The sequence below is a fragment of the Myodes glareolus genome, chromosome 8 (genome assembly GCF_982192425.1).
Source record: "Myodes glareolus chromosome 8, mMyoGla1.1, whole genome shotgun sequence".
Lineage (NCBI taxonomy): Eukaryota > Metazoa > Chordata > Mammalia > Rodentia > Cricetidae > Myodes > Myodes glareolus.
In genome coordinates, this window is record NC_142033.1 from 67,026,449 (window position 1) to 67,048,914 (window position 22,466).

The following is a 22,466-nucleotide window of genomic DNA, read 5'->3' on the forward strand; positions in this document are numbered from 1 at the left end:
GGCTGATCTCCCTGTATTAGATAAGCAGCTAAGGGGCTCATCCCTGAGAGAGGCTAGTTCCCCTTCTCCCAGTAGTCGTTAGTTGCATATAGTTCTTTGTCTAGGGATAGGGCCCTGTGAGATTCTCTCCCTTCCACCTTAGCAGGTACATTATCCATGGAATATTATTATTCTTTGGATCATCTTCAGACAGCTGTTTCTGTAAGACATAGCCTCATAGCCAAACTTCCTGGTTCTGTGGGTCTTACAATCTTTCTCTCTCCTGTCCTGTGATATCCCATAAGCCTTATGTGCAGGAGTTGTATAAAATATGTATTCTTTGGGGGTGGGCTTCCCAAGATCTGTTGACCTCTACCCTGTGTACAATTGTGGTTTTATACAATGGTTTCTATTTGCTGTAATGAAAAACTTCTCTGACGAGGAGTGAGAGCTTCATGTATAGTTTTAGAATGTAGTTAAGACCTACATTGATCTAGCAAAGTGTTGATAATAGGTTCTCTTCTAAGGTCCAAGGCCTCACTAACCCTTGGATTTGGTCCAGGTTTCTAGTACTAGGCATCATTTCCCTCCTGTTGAGCAGGCTAAGTTTAAATAGGCCACTGCTGGTTAACTAATACTGAGATATGAGTAGCACTACTGAACCTTTAGGGCTATCTTACCATGCTGGTTAGGGCTGGGAGACTGGCTCTGCAGTTAAGAGCACTTGCATCTCCTGCAGGTCCCTGACATAACACTGGCATGGTAGCTCACAATCATACATAATTCCAGTTCCAAGAAGTCTGATACCTTCTTCTGACTGCCGCAAAGACTTATCTCTCAATTTCTGCTACACACATCCAGACGGCTCCACACCCTCCCCAATCAGTGCCACCAGCTAGCAAACAGGTGTTGCCAACATGAGCTGCTGGGAGACATTTTCGATCTAAACCATAGCACACACTCAATTCCTGTCTCCGGGATCTAGTCTGATGATCGCAAGGATATTTATTTGTAATACATTTAAATCATATCGCATGCTATGACTCTTGTATAATTAGTTTCATTTAATTACCACAACTCACGAAAAAAAGGAAACAAGAAACACTATTTCAAACTGAGAAAAACAAATTGAGAAAGAGTCTGTGGTTTGTTCAATGTTCCCAAGACAGTAAAAAGTCAGGGTGAGTTGTAAAGTCATTTCTGTCTAACTCACTAGTTCATTCTCTAGCTACCACATTTAGCTAGTTTTGCAAAAGAAAACGATGCAGAGAGAGAACAAAGTAAAAGACAAAGTTTCCTCTCCATACTCAGTGTCACCCCCCTGCCAACCACTTAAAGCATGTGCTCAGATATAAGAAGCCATTCTTGTGGGGCCCTTGAACGTAGGAGCCGATGATTTCAGGAAAGACGATGGAAGTCAGTTTCGGATTCTCACTCCTCTTCCACTCCATGCCGTAATTGTATTTTCATTGTGCTTTACCTGTAAGTACCATCAATGGCTGCTTTTGCTCACCAACAGAAATGAGGGAATAAACAGCATTTCTTAGACACCTGAAGAGCCCTGAGGCCCTCCTAAGTAGGTCATCCATGCAGAGCCTTACATCATCACAGTTGTCAAGGAGCCCGCGTCTGCTTGAGGACCAGCGATCCTGGATTCTGCCACAATTCTTCATTGGTAATTCTGGGGTGGAAGCAGACACGGGGCCAGCGTCCAGGTTTCTCATGGAAGCTATGGGGTCACTCATGGCAGTTCCAGCGAATGAACTCCCCTTGAAGTATTTCCCTCTACCGTGATTTTGGCTCACATGTGTCGGGAAACATTGATTCTGTGAGGGCAGAAAATGCATCAGAGGTTGAGGGATGGAAAGTGGGTTTTCTAGCCCCAACTAGAGATTTTTCTGTTGTTAGAGGCAAATAAAATGTTAGTTATTATTCATACATCACATCCTTCTTCCCCAGTCCACCCTATGCTAGGACATTGATTCTTAGGTTATCACTAGAAGGCGTTGTCCTACATTCAAAGCCCTGAACTTGACATGTTGATTGTCATCACCATTCTCAGGTATCCAGGAATGTGTAGTTTCAACAGGTGACCCAGTTAGCCTGGAACTGTCAGTCAGTGTGGCTTACAGGTAGGTTAAGACCATTAAGCCTGGATTTACCAGAAAATAGAGTCTAAAACAGTATGGCTGAGTATTTGATTAGCAATGAGCTCCTAGGAAGGCCAGACCGAGGAAAAACTGGGACGCTATAAAAAGATGACTCTGAGCTGTCTGTTTTGCATCTGACCTGAGTAATTGCTCCACTTCACAATCTCGTGGTGTCATCTCCCTAGGTCTTGATAAAACGCTGTGTCCCGAAGAGTCCTCCTAGAGGCTGAAAGGACAACAGCTCAAATCTCTCAATGTCAAATATATAGAACGCAACTCTCCCAGAATTAATTTTCTCATGTTGCTTACACATGTGGTGTGGGAGAATTGTCTGTATTCTGTCAATCATGTGTTTTAATAAAATGCTGATTGGCCAGGCAGGCAGTATAGGCGGGAAAGCCAGACAGGAAGTAGAGGTGGAGCAATGAGAACAGGAGAATTCTGGGAAGCAGGAAGCTTCCTCTGCCACTCCTGCGCAGATCACCGAAGAGGCAACATGTGAGCTGACAGCTGGAAAAGGTACCAAGCTGTATGGCTAACATAGATCAGAATAATGGGTTAAGATAAGTCATAAGAACTAGTAAGTAACCTGACCTAATCCTGTGTGTGATTTTCTTTGGTTCTTGCCGACTGTGGGGTACCGGGCAGGACAGAAACCCCAACAAGCCGGGCCCGTCATGCTACACACAAGGACTCTAAAGGGGTCCTGTGCTGCGTCAGACCTCAGTACTAGTTGGGTACTCAGTGGCGGTTGCTCAATGATCCAGCTGTGGACACTGTACTGTGAAGTAGGAATGGAGCAGGTGCAGCACAAAGACCATGCAGACTATGGCTGAAGTCAGAGCTATGTCTGTAGAGAGGGCCAAGACCAAACAACGCAAAGATAATTGGGCTCATGTTTTCTACAGACTCCAGAGTGACCAGCTCTCTTGGTCCATCTACTGTCCTCTTTTTCCAGTTTGATTCGTGATGGTTGATCTTCATGATTCCTTGACTGACTATAGAATCATGTAGGAGACACACAGATCTCTAGAAATACTTCTACAGAAGCATCTTTGAAGAGGTTTAACTAAAGAAAGAAGACCCACCCTGAACATGGGTGGAACTATCCCATAGGCTAGGGAAGGAGGTTGAATAAGCAAGAAGGAAGAAATTCTACTGAGCGCTGGCATTCCTTTCTTTCTGCTTCCTAAACTGCCCAAACATAAACAATTTCCCACCACAGCAGCTCCAAGTATCTCATGCTATTATGCTTCCCCCGCCATCATGCTATCGTGGTTTTCCCCAATTGAGAGCCGAGATACATCACTCATTCCTTACATTGATTTTTATTGGGTATTTGATCACAATGAAAGAAAAACCATTCATCTGCTTCACCTCTACTTTATATAAAATGGACTGGAGAATCTCATGACTGGAAAGTTGACCTGACTAGGCTGAGAATGTGGAGAGGAGAAGACTTCATTCGACTTCTCAACCCTAGCCTCAGTCACCAGAAGTCCCAAAGACACTTTGAGGCTAAGATTGGCTTGTAGAGAAATAGGCCCAAGGCAGGGCATTGAGTTCAGTCTGGGGAGTGATGTAGAGTAAATGAGGATCTGACTCTGCTATGACTGATTGCAAGGACACCCCAGGCCCTATCTGGGTTTATGGCTCAAGGACCCATATATCCAAACTCCTTTTGGAAAGAAACAGATAACACCTACTCTGAGATGTGGGGGTGACCTGCTGTCAACAGGTCAACAGCCCTCCCACCAGTGAAGGGGCTCTGATCCTAACCTCTGTCCAAAGGTGCTGTCTAAGGTTTAAGTCTAGAACTGAATGACTATGTTTAATCTCAAATGATGAGAAAAATATGAAATAGAATTTGGGAATCTATATGAATAAGCAAAAGTAAAAATCCATGTGCCTATTCTTTTTATTGCTGCTATCCTGCCTATCCCAACCTGTCATGAGTTGAATCGTAGGGTTCAGGCACACCAGTCTAGGACGGGGGCCTAGAAAGACTACACCTCTCCTCCACTGAGAGCAAACCTGAGGATGATGGTGAATATGCCAAGAAAATCAGGCAGGCTTTTGGTTGAGACTCTAGACTATCTCACTGTATTCTTCTGAGTGCTATCTAAACACATGATAGGTGCAAGCCATGGAAAGTCTGAGTACCACAGTTTCAAGAGGGTTCCACCTCAATCTTCCCGCTCCACAACACATGACCATGATCTATCTGTATTCCTCAGAAGCCTAAGATGATTAATTTAAAAGCGCATTTGAAGTAACAGTTGTTCCATGAGGATTAAAATGTGGGATGGAACTGGAGAGTTAGTCGTCGACATCAAAGCTCTTTCACTATAGGAATATCAAACTGCTATCTCAGAGTGGCAAGCCTACAGGTCTGTGTTAGTTTGTTGTGTCCCTGTGGATAGGTACCACAGATCACGTGGTTTTCATGAAGCGAAATGTATTCTAGAAGTAGGGGTCCAAAACGAAGATGTTGTCAAGGCCATGGGACTCCCAAGGTATCCAGAAAGGGTATTTTTTGGCCCCATCCATCATTCAGTAGATATTTGTGACAGCTTATCCCCAATCTCTGCCTCCATCTTCACAGCTTTATTCGACTCACATAGACTTGTCCGTCCTCACTTTATAAACCAAATTGCCTAAAAACCACTTAACTCCCCTCATCTCCTCTTTAATGATAGTTACAAAGACTTATTTTTGTAAGACCACATTTAATGTACTCGGCCTTAGGACTTGAGCACATCTCTTTGGAAGACACAATTCAATGCTTAACAGGCTCCAAAGCCAAACTGCCACCAGCAGATCCAGCCTTTAATTACACTCAACTTCTGTCACTCCCCCTTTGCTCCCATCAGCACCATCAGAATCTTTATCAAGCTGTTTTTACACATTCTCATCCCTATTGCTCCCATTGTTAGAATGTGCTAGACGTGAGCACAGCCAAATAAAACAGCAGTCTTGCAAGCCCCACATCCCACCTCCCCATTCTCCAGAATTGCTGATACTTTCCAGGTGAAATTCTGTTACCCATTTCCAACAGTCCCCAGCCGTGATTAGAGGAAATGCACCATCCATATTGAGCAATCTCTCAGGACAAGGGTTGTGCCTTCATCTGAGACCTAGCATCAGCCATATGACAGCTTAATAGTCAAACTATTTGGCAGAAATCGGAAAGTCTATTTAACTCTTTCTTCTTCTTTTTTCCATCTGCTAATTTGCATGGCTGGCTGGGAAAGTGAGCCGAACAGATTGTGAACAGCAGAGAGAGTCTCAGCCTGGCGGAACATTTCTTCTGTGCTAACTTGCCCTGAGCACCAGAGATGCACCCAGGGCTAATCTATAGGGCAGATTTGTGGAAAGACAATACCCCATATCCATGGAGCCCTTCATTCAAGAACATTTCCAGTTCTTTCCTTAAAGTGCCTACAATTCTTTCCACACTTTAATTCAAAAAACAAACAAACAAACAAACAACAACAGCAACAACAAAAACCCTTTCCTTGGAACCTATTTCCCTTTGTGTGCTATTTGATCTGTAATTTTTTTTTAATTATTTTTTATTTTTTATCGAGCATTAAAGTATTGGGTTTCATTGCATTTTCAAACATTTTGTTTGGTGAATCATAAATCATCTTCCTCTCCTTTTCTGCCCCTATTCATTCTCCTCCCCACTCTTATTCTTGTACCCCAGGAGGCTCCTTTCCAGCTTCGGGTCACATGAGCTCAATTGCAACTACCACCACCCCCAAGACAACCTTTCCCTCCCATGATACCCATTCTAGTCTTATGACCTATATTCACCCTAAGACACAAACACATACACATATTTCTCCCCTAGGCATGGGGACATGGCTTGGTCATAAAAATGCCTTCTATCATAAAGACCTGAGTTCAGAACCTAAGGAAGAGCCATGCATGTCAGCATGCATCTGTAACCCCAGCGCTGCGTAAGGGAGGAAGCTCAGCAGCTCCCTGGCAGTATAGTAGAACAGAGGAGCTCTAGGTTGACTAGGAGACTGTCTCAAATAATAAGATGAACAACCACCCAGAAAGAAGAAAGACAAGCAACACTGACTTCTGCCATCTACACACGTATATGACCTTGTATATACAACACACACAGAGACACACACAGACAGACACTGATCCAAACATGGACACATGGAGAGAGAGAATCCACATATGAGAGAAAAGATTCAGTATTTTCTTTCTGAGTCTGTATTACTTTGCAGATCCATCCATTCTCCTACAGATTTCAGAATTTAATTTCTCTTTATAGCTGAATAAAATCCCTTTGTGTATATATATCACATTATCATCATCTACTCATCTGTTGATGGACATCTAGACTAATTACAATTCCTGGCTGTTATGCATAGTGGAGCAATAAACATAGATGTGCAAATACATAATAGAATGTAACGTTCTTTGGGTATACACCCAGGAATGGCATAGGTAAGTCATATGGTCGTTCTCTTTTAATTTTTCACTGGAATTTCTTAGTGCGTTGTTATACTATATCTAACCCTTTATTGAGAATTTTACATATGTATACAAAATGCTTTGATAAAAACTACCTCCATTCCTTCTTCAGTTTTTTCCTATTCGCTATACCACTTTTCCTTCCAAAGCTCATATTCTTTCTCTTCTCTTTAAACCCGCTAGGTCCATTTATTGCTGCCCATATGTGCATTGGTATGGGACCATATACTGGAGCATGAGTTTTCTTTCTGGGTTACATCCCTGAAGAAAGCTGGCTTACCCCCTCCTGGCAACCATTCATTACCAACTGCTTCTTAACTGTGGGCAGAGCTTCATAAACCACCCGACACTACCACTGCCTTTCATGCTGGGATTTTGACTGGTTTGGTCTTATGTAGGTTGTGTGCTTGCAGTCACAGCAGCTCTGAGTTCATATGAGCAATGACGCTGTCATGTCCATCAAATAATGTTCTCTATAGATATCCACTACCCCTGATTTTTATGATCTCTTCCCCTCCTCTTCCATGATGACCCCTGAACCTTGGAGGGAAGGAATACAATACAGATGGCCCATTTACAGATAAGCACATCACAGTCTCCTATTATCTAAATGTTGACCAGCTGTGGATCTCTGTATTGATCACCATTCATTGTAAAAAGAAGTTTCTCTGATGAGGGTTGAGAGACTCACTGATTTATACATATAAAGGTAAGAATTTGGGGGAATGGTTTAATATTATGCGAGTTTAGCTGAACAACACTATTGGGTTCTCCCCTAGGACCTAATATTTATTTAGTCACAGGTTTTTGGCCCAGTTAACAGTGCCAGGCATGAGTAGAGCAGTTTTAAATCTAATAAGAAAGTGATCAGTCACTTCTATAACATCTGTGCCACTATTGGACCAGTAGCCTTATCTTATCAGACTAGTCATTACTACAGCTCACAGGACTCAAAAATGTGTAAGATTGTTGAATACCATATATCTATAATCCTTAGGTATTATTAAAGCTAATCAATAGGGATAAAGTTCCTGGTCAGTATCAGCTTGATTTCTACATGTCTTGACTCAAGCATGTAGTCCTCAGCCATAGGGTCTTACCATTAAGTTCAAGAGGGTAACCAAAAATAATGTCAATACCTGGGGGGGGGGTGGTTATGGGATCTTACTGATCAATGACAACTCTACAGTATTACCCATGCCTGGCACTGGGATTGTATTAAGATTGATTCATTTCTGTCCCGCGTTACCGTCTCGCCAGCAAGAACTACGCGGCACACTTAGGATCCTTCTGCAGAAAAGCTTTAATGTGTCTTGACAGAGAGAGCATAAGCTTACAAAGTGGAGACCCAGAATGAGGGAACCCATCCCTTATATAGGAAACAGTCCTCGCTTCGGACGTGTCACTCTTGGATTGGTCCGCTGCCCATCAACCCAGATGACGCCTCGGGAGTAGGCAGGGTCGCAGCAGTGGAAAGTTACCAAGCACATGCGCATTATAGTCCCACTGTCTCTGCTTCCCCAATGCTGGGATTAAAGGCGTGTGCTACAACACCTTGAACTCACAGAGATCTGCCTGTCTCTGCCTCCCAGGCATTGGGACCAAAGGCGTGTACTACCACACCTTGAGGTCACAGAGGTCAATCTGCCTCTGCCTCCCAGGCATTGGGACTAAAGGCGTGTACCACCACACCTTGAGATCACAGAGGTCAATCTCTACCTCTGTCCCTTGAAGCAATGGAGAATATGGTTGCGGCCCTCCACACATTTCATTTTTGAGTGCCTGCTTTTATGCATGAGCACCGCATGGGTCCAGGTGCCCATAGATGTCAAATGCATCAGATTCTCTGGAACTGGAGTTACAGACAGGTGTAAATCAATGTGCAGATGCTGGGTACTGAACCCATGTACTCTGCAAAAGCGGCAAATATTCTTAAGTGCTAAGCCATCTCTTCAACCCCAGACACCAGGCTTTTTATTTGAAACATCCACACTGATTTTATAATGGCTGTACCGATGTGTACACAAGGTCATTCGCTAAGGTGCCACTTTCCTGCTGTTTCTTAATGGACTCCAGTCTTGCAGAGGGCTCTCCTTATGTGGGATCCTCGTAAAGAACTGGAGGCTGAGCATCAGGTCTCAGGCCATCTGCTGACTAGCACTCAGCTCTGAGGCTTCGCTTTGTAGCATCTTCACTCCCTCTGTTCAAAGATGGAAACACGAGGTTAAAAATCCGAGTCCATTCTTGCTCAGTGCCCCGCCAGCTCAAGGGCCCAAATAAAATTCTTTAATGAGTGCCTTTGAGTCTCGAAAATGATATTAAGGGTGGGGGGTGTGCTGTAGCCTACAATGCAAATGAAGCAAAGCACACGGTGCAGGCGAGAGCTTAGAACGTGTGGCTGCTCTGCACACACCAGCTATCAATGCTCCCGACAGCCTTAAAGACAGGAAAGTACCTGGGCTTTCCTTCTGCTTTATACAGGAAGAGAAAAAAGAGAGGGAGGAGGAGGAGTGCTGTCCCTCTATCACACCACAGGTCCAGGTCCATCCTGGGTATCCAATGCAGCCTCCTTCCTCTCCTCCTTTCTCTATTCTGAGCCTGTCTCCATCCCACCCACAGCCTGTTCCCCACCAGTGCTAACCCTGAGAGCCTACCATGGGATTCCTCAGCAACATTCTGTGCTAGTTTTCTTTCCCTTAATCCAACTCTTCCTTCAAGACCTGAACACAGTCAATGTGAGGACAGATGGCGTGGGGCCCTTTGCCCTGCCAATTTAGCAATCTTGGCAAGAGCCGGGTCCCTGTGTGCAGAGGGAGTGATTTTTGCCTGCATAGTTTAAAAATACTACAGTGTTTTTAACCTCAGGGAAAACTGTTTGGCAAACAACCCACAGCAGAATTTTTTTTTTCTTCTTGGGGATGATGTCACATCCCTAGCCAGATTTGTCTAAACAAGGCTCTGCTCCAGAAAGACAGTTAGCTCCGGTGCCTTACCGTGTAGCATTAAGAGACACTGCTGTGCCCAGAAGAGACTTGGGTTGAGATGCCTGGATCGGGCCTCGGTCTCAGCTCTTCTCCAGTTCACCGTGAGGTTGTTCGCTCAACCTCACTAGCCCTCTGTATTCTCATGAATGAAAATCAGCAGGCTTCAACTCTGATCGGTTCGGTTCAGCTGCTCGGTGGTGTGTTGTAAGGGCATCTGACATGGGTCAGGAAAGACAGTCACCAACCAGGACTTTATCATCGACTGCGCACACACGCAAAGATTGGGGACCTCGCCCGATGTTCCCTTTGCTTAGCAATCTCTGTCTTCTGGAGTAATCCCTGCTTGGGTCCGTTTTGGAACCCAGATCTCACTCAATTCACCTGCCACCTCTGCGCAGATTCAAACTCAAGTCCCCTTAGCTAAATGTCCTGACCAACATCTTGCTTCACCCTGTTTTACTCTTTCGTTATACTGTGATGTATATTTTCTATATTATGATACTACATATGTATATGATATAAATTTTGTGTATTTTGTGTGCCACTGGCATTTCACAAGGTTCAACCATGGCCTGTCCCCATGCTGTGTAACAGGACCAAAGTACCTGTATCTTTCAGCCCTCACTCCAGACTTGGAGTTAAATGACTCTGTCACTCAGGTTGTGAGAACGTGGAACTTTTGAGTGTACTTCCTCAAATTCGTAGCAGAGATAAAGTGCCCATCTAGAGACTATATATATATATATATATATATATATATATATATATATATATATATAATCTATGTGAAGTGCCTAGAACAATTATCGACTCAACTGAAGTCTAGACACTAACCAATAAAGCCCTTCTGGAGAAGCTTGCTGTAAGCTCAGCCATGAACTTGTGAACACAGTGTGAGACAAAGGTTTTAGAGAAGTTTTCTGCCATGCTGGCTTATCCTCTCTACCCCTGGCAGCTTCAAAGGACTTCAATATTGGCGCAAGACAACCACTCTAGAAAGCATGTCTGAATTGTTTTGTGTATAAACTGCCCCTCATGGGGCCTGCAAGCTCCTGCCCTAAGCTCTTATGTTCTCTGTATGGATTCTTCTTGCTGTAGGATGCCTGGCCGTGGCAACTGAGCCAGCAACCAGGAACACCTGAAGCTGTGTGGGGACATACAGTATCCCCAAGACACGAAGCACATTTAAATTTGAGCTTTTCTCCTAGTAACTACTTAACAGTCATAAAAAGTATCCAGTGGCATCCCAGAGCCAGCCGAAGTTGAGCATGTCTGAATTCCAGCAGAGGGCAACACTTAAACTGAACTCAACCCCAAATGTCCAGTTTGGAAGACACTACTGTGTTATGAAAGAGAGTATTAGCTAATTGGGGTGGGCTGGGAGTTTACAACGTGCATCCCAGGAACACAGGATAGACGATAAGAGGCAAGTACAATCAGAGAGAGTTGAGCCCCTCTCTGACTTGCGCCCAGTGTCCAATTGCCTGAGGCGCCAGTAATGAGCAGATGCTAAGCTGTAATAAATCAGGAAAGCTCGTACTAATTAACCCAGGTTCCACACAGGACTTCTCGTATAATTTGTTTTAAAATATGTGGATTTCGATTCACTGCGGGAGACAGCACTCTCCAAAAAAAAAGCGAGCCTGTCAAATAAGCACAACCCTCTCCCCTGGTGGTGTAGAGGATTGTCTTGTGTTTGCGGGGTGTGAGTGTGTGTGAGTTGCACCACGCAAGTGCAGCCCTTGACAGCGGCCGGAGACCAGCTGTCTGACAGGAGCCTGGACATGGCAGGCAGCGCCAGCTGCAAGCAGGAAACTGAAAGCCAAGAGGTGTCAGGGTGTTTACTCAGAACTCTCTGCTTCGTTTAACACTTGAACTCATTTTATTCCCCCCCCCCCCAAAAAAAGAAAGAAAAGAAAGAAAGAAAGAAAGAACATTGGAAAACAAAACTAAGAGTAAGCTCCATCAGGAAGAAAGTGGAAGGTTAGGCAGGGCTCTGCATTTCTCTCTCCCTAGCACAGCACCCTGTTGTAGATAGAGGAACAGAATGTAGAATCAAGCTTGCATCTGCCCAGAGTACTTACACATGGGAAATCTGTTTCTAGAGATGCAGGGACCAGAGAAACATTCTGCAATCTATATAAGTTTGAGACTTATTTCCCCTTCTTATAATTCTGCAGAAATTTAAAAGATTAAAAACAATTTTTAAATATATATTGAAATGTCAGTTTTAATGGACACTGAACTCACAATAACAATTGAAGGGGAAAGTGGAAAGCTGGCCTCTTTGGATGGATTCTAGGTGGTTGACACACACACACGTCTAGCTACCTTTGAAGGTGAGCTTACAGTTCCATGCATTATGGTGCTAAATTCATAGCATCACACTCTGCCTTAAGAGATGAGACAGACAAGAGGTAGTTAAACTTAGTACTTGCCTGAGTTCATTCAGTGGGTGAGGCTGTGTAGAATTTGAACCAGCCAGTAACTGTGACTCCAAAGCTACCCAGCCTTTCACTTCAACATCCCAACCAGCTAAAAAGGAGCCTATTCTCTCCCAGTTTCTGGAATAACACTTCTGTTTCTTAAAGGGTGTTGTGCTTTGCCTGAATTATCTAGAAAGAAGTGAAAATGTAACCAACTCCCTAGCTCAAGCGATGGCACAGTCACCCTCCTCCATCCCACGTGAAGCTCTGCTGGACCACACATCCTCAGATGCAGAGAGGGCCAATTGTTTGTTCATCAGTTAGATGAACGGTAGTCCCCATCTTTTCATGATTTCAAGAGACCCAGGGACAAACCAAAGAAACAGATGTTCAGCGTAAGCCAGGCACAGTTCTGGAATCCACAGTCACCAGTTCAGCCATCACAGGCATGCCTCCAACCGCCTGCTGTCGTCCAGGCATTTGCTGCTGTTTTTAATTTTCTCATACATTCTATCCCGACCACAACTTCCTCTTCCTCCACTCCTCCCACTTCTGTCCCCCACCTGTCCTCTCCCCCAAATCCACTCCTCCTCCTTTTCCTTCTAGAAAGAGCCTTGTTATGAGGGTTTGTCCCGGGCTTCTGAAGGAAAGCAAAAGGATTATACTCCTGTCAAAGCCAAGCACCCCTCAGCGATACAGCGGAATATTCAGCATCTGCATATCCAAACCCAGCCTCTAGTGAGTTTTCTTTAAACCCCCTTTGGTGACTTATAATTTGTGGGCCTAACAGACCACGCAGGTGGGGAGGAGCATGGGGATCAAGAGACAAGAATTCATATGACAATTAGCACAAAATTAATCAACTGACAGCAAACTGAAGGGATTTGGGAGGAGTATCAAGATGTGCAGTATGAGGGACAGCAGCAAAGAGAAAATGTAAGCTGCAGCCCTCAGCCAAGTGAGTGTCACCTGGTTCTAGCTATGCCCATGCCACCGTCTCCCTGTTCCTTCTGTACTGCAGCAGTTTGCTGTTTTGTGGGCTCCTCAGGCGAGCTTGGTTATCCGCCTGGCATCCAGGTATCCAACCCTTGGGCATCTAATGTTTTTCCTCACACCATCCCTATTTCTCTGCCTTTCTTTCCTCTTTTCTCTCTCCCTTCCTCCTCTCCTTCCTTCCATCCTTCATTCCCCTTGTTCCCCTCATCGAGTCTAGCAAATTCTCCCTCTTCATGGAGACCTCAGCATTCCTCATCGCCTCCCCAAAGGAAGTAATGAACCCAAAGTATGGGATACCTAGCCTGTTACACATGTGAGAACTTCTGCCATCCTGTCCCAGAAAAGCCACCATGCTCAGTACTTCTTTTTCTTTAATTTAAAATAGAAAACAATCCTTTTTCATTATACATAACAACCCAAGTTCCCACTCCCTCCCCTCCTTCCATTTCCTTCACATACCCCCCCTCCACTCCACCCCAATTCAATCTTCCTAGAGGGTAAGGCACATTGCTCTGGGGAAGGTCCAAGGCTCTCCCTACTATATAAAGGCTGAGCAAGATATCATTCAAAGAGAATTGGTTCCCAAAAAGCCAGTACATGCAGTAGGGAGAAATCCTGGTGCTACTGCCAGTGGTCCCCCAGTCTGCCCCAGCCATGCAACTGTCAACCACATTCAGAGGGACTAGTTTGGTCCTATGCTGGAGTTGGTGAGCATCCATTAGCTCAGATAGACTGTTTCAGTGGGTGTACTCAACATGGTCTTTACCCCTTTGTTCATATTCTCACACCTCTCACTCTTCAACTGGTTTTTGGGAGTTGGGTTCAATGCTCCGATATGGGTCTCTGCCTCTGTTTCCTTCAGTTGCTACATAAAGTTTCTATGGTGATATTTAAGATATCCATCAGTCTGACTACAGGGCAAGTCAAGATTGGGCCCCCTTTCCTCTATTGCTTAAGGTCTTAACTGGGATCATCCTTGTGGATTCCTGGGAATTTCTCTAGAGCCAGGTTTCTTGCTAACCCTACAATGGCTCCCTCAACCAAGTTATCTCTTTCCTTGCTCTTCTCTCTGTCCTTCCTGGCTATCCCATCCCTCAAGTTCTCCTCAACCCTCCACTTTTCCCCTCCTTTTCCCCTTCTACCCTCCTGTTTCTCCCCACCTTCACACACGTAATTCTGTCAGGTGATCTTGTCTGTTTCTACTCTCCAGGTAGATCTATATATGTTTTTATTAGGGTTCACCTTATTACTTAACTTCTCTAGGATCGTGAATTATAGGCTCAATATCCTTTGTTTATAGCTAGTATCCACTTATGAGTCAGTACATGCCATATTCAACTTTTTGGACTGGGTTACCTCACTCAGGATAGTGTATTCTAATTCCATCTATTTGCAGGCAAAATTGAAAATGTCATTGTTTTTTACCACTGAGAAATACTCTAATGTGCAAATGTGCCACATTTTTTTTTCATCCATTCTTCAGCTGAGGGCCATCTAGGTTGTTTCCAGGTTCTGGTTATGACAAATAATGCTGCTATGAACATAGCTGGACAAAAGCCTTTGTGGTATGATTGAGCATCTTTGGGGAATATGACCAAGAGTGGTATTGCTGGATTCTGAGGTAGGTTGATTCCCAATTTGCTGAGAAACTGCCATACTGATTTCCAAAGTGGTTGTACAAGTTTGCATTCCCATCAGCAATGGATAAGTGCTCCCCTTATTCCATGTCCTCTCCAACATAAGCTATCATTAGTGTTTTTGATCTTAGCCATTTTGACAGATGTAAGATGGTATCTCGGAATTGTTTCGATTTGAATTTCCCTGATGGCTAAGGATGTTGGACATTTCCTTAACTATCTTTTCATCATTTGAGATTCTTGTGTTGAGAATTCTTTGTTTGGTTCTGTACTCCATATTTCAACTTGGTTGTTTAGAATTTTGATGGCTAATTTCTTCAGTTCTTTATATATTTTAGAGATCAGTTCTTTGTCGGATGTGGGGTTGGCAAAGATCTTTTTTCATTTAGTAAGCTGCCTTTTTGTCTTATTGACTGTGTCCTTTGCTTTACAGAAGCTTCTCAGTTTCAGGAGGTCCCATTTATTTATTGTTGTTCTCAGTGTTTGTGCTACTGAGGTTATACTTAGGAAGTGGTCTCCTAAACCCATGAATTGAAGACTACTTCTCACTTTCTTTTCTATCAGGTTCAGTGTGGTTAGATTTTTATTGAGGTCTTTGATCCATTTAGACTTGAGTTTTGTGCATGGGGATAGATACAGATCTATTTTCATTCTTCTACATGTTGATATCCAGTTATGCCAGCACAATTTGTTGAAGATACTTTCTTTTTTCCATTGTATAATTTTAGCTTCTTTATCAAAAATCAGGTGTGCCTAGGTGTGTGGATTAATATCTGGGTCTTTAATTCGATTCCATTGGCCAACCTCTCTGTTTTTATGCCAATACCAAGCTGTTTTCATTATTGTAGATTTGTAATAAAGTTTGATGTCAGGATGGTGGTGCCTCTGGAAGTTCCTTTATTGTACAGGATTGTTTTTGGCTATCCTGGGTTTTTTGTTTTTTCATATGAAGCTAATTATTGTTCTTGCAATGTCTGTGAAAAATTGTGTTGGGATTTTTATGGGGATTGCATTGAATCTATAGATTGCTTTTGGTATGGTTGCCATTTTTACTCTGTTGATCCAACCTATCCAAGAGCATGGGAGATCTTTCCATTTTCTGGTATATTCTTCAATTTCTTTTTTCAAAGATCTAAAGATTTTGTCACATAGGTTTTTCACTTCTTTGGTTAGTATTACCCCAAGCTCTTTCATGCTATTTGTGGCTATTGTGAAAGGTAATATTTCCCTCTCAGCTTCATTATCATTTGTATATAGGAGGGCTACTGATTTTTTTGAGTTGATCTTGTATCCTGCCACATCACTGAAGGTATTTATCAACTGTAGGAGTTCTCCAGTAGCGTTTTGGGGAACACTTATATATACTACCATATCATCTGCAAATAATGAAAGTTTGACTTCTTCTTTTACAATTTGAATCCCCTTGATCTCCTTATGTTGTCTTATTGCTATAGCCAAAACTTCAAGAACTCTGTTAAAGAGAAATGGAGAGAGTGGACAGCCTTGTCTTGTTCCTGATTTTAGTGGGATCACTTTGAGTTTCTCTCCATTTAATTTGATGTTGGCTGCCGGCTTGCTGTATATTGACTGCTTTTATTATATTTAGGTAAGTCCCCTCCGTATTGGAGCAAGCTGTGTTTCAGGGTTCCAGTGAGGTTGCAGGAGGATTAGCACTTCTTATTCAATGCTCTCTGCCCTACTGTCCCCATGAAGCAGCAATAATTTTTCTTTTTTCCTCTGGGTCTCTACACCTAGCCCAAGCTGGCCCAACTCGTTGTGCTGATTGCAATCAGCAATTCTATGTTTGTAAAATTTGTTCATGAAAATTATCTATGAAGGATAAAGAGCAGGTATATCTTTAACCCAATTGTGTATCAGCATCTCCTAGTGTGCTTGGTTAATAATAGTTTTCTGGGTTTTTTGAGGGTTTCATGTAACCAAGTATAGCTCAAACTCACATTGTAAAAATGATCTTGAACTTCTGATCCTGCTTCCTATCCAACCCCCAAAGTACTGCACATGTACCCTTGATAATAAATATTTAGTAGATAATGGATGAACTATTTTTCTATTTAAATAAAAAGGCAATGAACATTACATATAGCCACTTTCTCACTCTTTCAAATGATCTTTAATTCTTCCTTAGTAGAACATGGTGCTTTTATATTGGACTTGGCTTCTCAACATCCTAAGAACTAAATATGAACATGAGCTTTTTCATTATAACTTACTTTTCTACATCTGTGTCTTGAGAAAACGTTTCTCTACTCATTCTGGATGAAACACCAGGAGTCTTGCCTTGACAATGAGACCTAAACAAACAGAATGAGAACACAGACTTAAGAAAAACGTGTGTGTGTGTGTGTGTGTGTGTGTGTGTGTGTGTGTGTGTGTGTGGTCTCCTCTCTCTTGTACCCAAAGAGCCTCAAACCTTAGGACAATATGCCTTGAAGGGCCTGCAGAGTGATAAGGGGCAGTGTAGAGAACTGAGGGGTTGGGCTGATTTCCTTCACTTTAACAAATGCATGAATGTGATCATCTTTGGTCATCCGGGTACTCAACAACCATCCGTTCAGAAGACACAAGTAGTCCCTCTTATGGTTGAAACATCCTTTCAAATTTCATATGTAGCAGTCCTGAACCCCAAAATACCAAAATATGACCTATATGGAGAGAAGGTTGTCACAGACACACATTTCAAATGAGGTCATAGTGTAAGTCCTGAACCAGATTGACTGGTTCCTTCAAGAAGGGGAAATTTGAATAGATGTGGAGAGGATTGATGGGGAAGCTCAACCAACCAGCAGAGGATGCTGTGTGAAAAGAAAGATCCATCTACAAGCTTAGAAGATGCCAGATACACATTTCCCCCTCCACAGGCCCAGGAAGAAACCAAGGATGCTGGCACCTTGATCTTGAGATTCCAACTTCTGGAACTGGGAGACAATACATCTCTGTTACTATTTACACCACTACTCTACATGGGACTCAGGTTTGGGCAAACCCTAGCAGACCAAACTAACCAACTGACCTGACCCAAATGACAGTGAACCCATGAAACAGACCTTGTTTTAAGCCCCGGGTGTAATAAAGGCTCATTGATAAAGTGAATGAATTGTTTGTATCCCTTTAGGCTTGAGTTTTCACAATTGCAAAAAGATGAAATAAATATTATTCTCCTCGTGTGGTTATTGAGTAGACTGATAGCTAACCCTGCTTAGCGCAATTCTTGGCTTATAATTAACATTCCATGGGTGCTTATTTTAGGGCTTCCTTCATTAAGTTAAAACCAGAGTTATCCCTTCCAAAAATAAATAAAAATAAACTTTTTTGGATTTACTTTAAATAATTTAGGAATTTAATATAAAATTTAACATCAATAAAATCAATATAAATAACAGTAAATTTTCAAGGACCACCACAATGGCCACTCAACAAGGTCAGCTTTAATGGACTAAGGTTAAGGCAGAAAGAAATGAAAGCACATTGAGTATCTAATATGCGCTCCAAATGTGCTACATGACTTTGCATTCTGTTGCTCGTCTTTACAACAATTCTGAAAACGTAGTTATGAGAATTACCTATGAAATAAATGGCAAGGGGATGGAGGTCCTGTGGCCAAAAACAAGCACAGCAAGAATAGGAGCCAACCATTTCTCTTCTGAGTCTCAGTTGTTTCAGAAGAATCCGTCACGGGTTCCATGAGTACGGGGGGACTTTGGGCGTCATTGCAACACTCAGTCACAAGACAGTTCACGTCCACTAGGCAAAGCTCGCTTTTATGCTCCAAGTTGCTCAGCGATCTGCTGCCACGTGTTCTGATTCTTATGAAGGGCTGCACAAAGAATCTGTATGACTTAAGGTCAACTTTGAGTGGTGGGACCTCAGCCTCCACACCTTCAAGGCTAGCACCACAACTCATAAAGAGGAAGTCTGGCCTGCTGCGAGGCCAGACTGCCCAGCTCTGTGGCTTCATTTCTCAGGAAACCAAAACTAACAGGTACGTAAAGAGAAGTCTCTGCTGAAGGACTCCTCTGAGCAGATGGAAAATTTTCAACCCCTGGCTTACATGCTACCCTGAGTTCTCCAGGATGCAGCCGAGGACTCCCCTTCCAGGATCCAGCCATCTCAACGCTGAGTTCTTAACTGAACACAGACTGAGCAGGTAAACTCAACAGGACAGCCTTGTCTTAGCGTGTGTCTCATGGTACATTTGTCACAGTGGTTGTTAGAAAGAGCTTTGCACAGTTAGAGAAAAGGTTTTCCTGGCATGAATCTGGACCTTCCATATCCCAGCAAATGAGCCAAATGGAACCAGCTCCTTCAGCTCTGCTCCTTCATTCTACTAGGAAAGGATTTCAGATGTCTTCCCATTAATGCATGGAAAACGAAGGGTTTTTCAGTCTATCCTGGAGCTCGTACCCCTGCCCCAAGCCTATGTTGCTAAGGTCAGGAGACAGGGTCTGTTGCAGTTTTTATAGCCTCCATTAGAGCAACCCATACAAAGACAGCCTCAGAATAGGGAGTCATTCAAAGGAGAAGTCAACTCCTTCAGCCCTGAGGATAGATAGATAGATAGATAGATAGATAGATAGATAGATAGATAGATTGATAGATTGATAGATTGATAGATATAGATATATAGATAGATAGATAGATAGATAGATAGATAGATAGATAGATAGATAGATTTCTGAGTTAATACAGTTTTCTTTTAGCTTTGTTGTGAAAGATGTAGGCTTTAGGATAAGGCAGACACCCTCCTTTCCCAAGACAGAGGAGCCTGAGTTAGATAAAGCAGGGATGTAATGCTTACTCTCCAATGGCGCCTAGAGTCATCTCCTCCAGGTTTTACTCAGAAGGTAGTGACAGCAAACTCCAGTGGGGGAGGGGGGAATAAGAGTTGTCATCAAAGGGCAAACATAGGTTTAAGAAGATAAATAGGAGTAGAATTTATTGATGCTTACTTTATGGTTTTTATGAAGGTCACTTAGCCAATCCTTGTTTTCTAAATTTTAGCTCCAGCCCCCTTTCCCTCTGTAACAGCACCCTTTGATTTCCGGGGCTCAGACAAACTACAGGGAATAGTCATTTCTAGAGCCAGGAAGACAAGGGTGGCTCTGACTAATTGGAGGCACAGCGCAGAAAGTTTTAGAAATCCTCCCAGAGGCCTCGCATAAAATGCACCCTAGAGAGGCAAGAAAGGGAAAGGCATTGATTTAACACAGGCTCCAGCGAGCCATGCTTCCTGGGCTCACTCATTTAACTCCCCCGCCCAGTCTTGAGCCTTAGGGATCTTGTTCCCCCTGCTCACAGATGGAAGCTTGTGTGGTCCAAGGAGCATGGTCAAGGCTGTTCACACAGCAAGGAATTCAGTAAACAGAATTCAAACCTAAGCTGATTTTCACCCGAGCGGCTTTTGTGGGAAGTGAGCAGTGTCCGCTTGTAGCTTTGTTGACTGTGCCCTTGAATTTATAGCTAGAGTCTTTTCTGAGCTCAGGCGTCTTCACGGTGGTGCGTCTGTGCCCACCCCACCCCCACCACACAAGGTGCCCTCTCAGATGACTCCGTGAACAAGGCCACTGTAAAGCCAAGGGCTATTATTTTCAGTTCCATCTGGTCTAAAGACAGTGGCCATAAACCCATTTCTGGTCTGCTTTCATTGAGTCCAGTGTTACCTAGGACACACTGTAGGATTTGATGCTGACTGAGTCAGGGCCTAACTCCGCCATTCAGCCACTCTGCCACGTAGACTGGGTATGCTCTTTTATCGCTGATCCTCAAATCCTGAATTCTTAAAGAGTCTCTCTTCTCTCTCATGCGTGTAAACATGAGCATATGTGTGTAAGCAGCTCATAGCATTGTGTGGAGGTTAGAAGACAAACTTGAGTATATTGGTCCTCATCTTCCAACATCGGTTGAGGTGGTGTCTTGGTTGTTTGTTGCTGCTATGCATTGCTAACTGTCCCCGAAGTTTTAGAAGATTCTCTAGTCTCTGATATCATCACCTTACTGTCACTTCTCCAGGCTTAATATGAGTTCTGGGGATTTGAACAAAGGCCCAAATGTTTCCATGGCAATCCATTTTAGCCACTGAGCCATCTCTCCAGCCTAATTTTTCATTTTTATAATGGGGAGACATCAACAAAGACCCAGACTGAAAATTATTTGGTCTTGACAATATTTGTATTAAGTATTGTACATTCTTGACACTTTGTACATAGTCATAATTTTTAGTACATATTCAGCAAACATTTCCTTTTTTCTCTTTCACTTCATTTCCTGATCTCAAATCAGACCCAAATTCATTCATAAACATTCCACAACTACCACAGAATGTATTAACATGTATCAATGTATAAATATTTTATTTTAATATCTCATTAGAGAATAATACTATTTCAAAATTCCATAGCCTGGTATGGAGTCTTTGAGTACATGTGTTCTCATTTAGTGTTCTTAATGCATTATGAAATATGAATGCTGAATATTACAACAGCAAAAAAAATGGAACTGAAATTTCAAGAAGTTTATTTTGGTGAACAACAGGGTCAAAATGGAAAGAGAAAGGGCTTTGAGAGTCCCCCCAAACTAGGCATGACTCTAAGATGTGCTTATATGACTCTGGTCTTCACTTATCTGCTTTTGGTGGTTTGTCATTTTGTCACTGGGAGATTGCTATGAGGTTGAGAGCAAACAGCCATGGTGTCTGGCAAAGAAGAGAATAGATGCCCAGCAAGCGCATTAATGGCAGCCACACTGTGTCATGCCCACTTGTTTCAATAAAGAAAACATCAAGGGTCTGACATGTTCTTTGTACTGTCAATTTTATATATGAGTCAGAGATGATAACCCAAGTGCACCCAGGTTCCAGGTCCCTGTCTTATACCTAGTACTGAGGCCCCGCTGACTGCATCCAAGGACATAGTCAGCCATAACTTAAACATTTGTTTTAGCTTTTTAATTAGAAACTAACAGCAAAATATAGTCTCATATACTTATGCAGTAAAAAGCAACACTGTGGTTCATGAATACAATGTGGACAGGTTGGGGAGGTAGCTTAGTTTGTGTTTGCCACACAAGTGTGAAAAAACAGATCTCCAGCACCCATGTAAGAGCTGGTGACAAGCCAGATGTGGCAGGGCACACGGGAAGTCCCAGTACTGGAAAGGCAGAGACAGGAGTATCCCCAGGGCTTGTTGGCTACTACCTACCTGAATCTATGAGCTGCTGAGTTAGGGAGAGACCTTATCTCAAAAAAAAGAAAGTGAAGAGTAATTGAGGAAGATATATAAAATTAGCTTCTGACATCCACATACACATACTCAGAGAAAGAATATTTACTATAAAACAATAATAATTAAAACCACCTCTAGTCCTTGCTCTTGTGGCAATAGGAGTTGTTGGCGACTGTGAAGCACACAGGACATTGTATACCATATTCATGGTCCTATGTATACATGTCTAAGAAAAAAATCATTCTCTCCCCATCTGTTGAGATGGTGGGCCCTTATTATTACTTTCTGTCAAACTAAACAATGGTTTTTGGATTCCCAGTTATAGGGCCCACCCAAGAGGATGTTCAGCAGGTAAATTTGCTTGAAATCAAACCTGAAGACCTGAGCTTGATCCCTGGTGCCTACAAGGTGAAATCAGAGAACTGTCAACATGGGCAGGCATATATACATATGCTAACACACATACATAATAATATTTTTTTAATTGTAAAGAACCCTCAGATGTAGGCCAATAATATTTGCGAAGTATACATTTTAAATGTTCCTGGTAGTGATC

General features: G+C 42.9%; 1 protein-coding gene across 6 annotated transcripts in view; it reads left to right on the forward strand.

Moving 5' to 3' along the window:
* Window positions 1-22,466, forward strand: part of Clnk (cytokine dependent hematopoietic cell linker) — a 229,445-nt gene that overhangs the window by 43,261 nt on the left and 163,718 nt on the right. For 2 of the 6 annotated variants that reach the window (XM_048414951.3, XM_048414953.3), the window contains exon 1: window positions 18,682-18,837. The exons of 2 other annotated variants lie outside the window; for them this stretch is intronic. The gene's annotated coding sequence lies outside the window, so the exon portion shown is untranslated. 2 more of the 6 variants (XM_048414952.3, XM_048414954.3) reach the window with 2 other exon arrangements.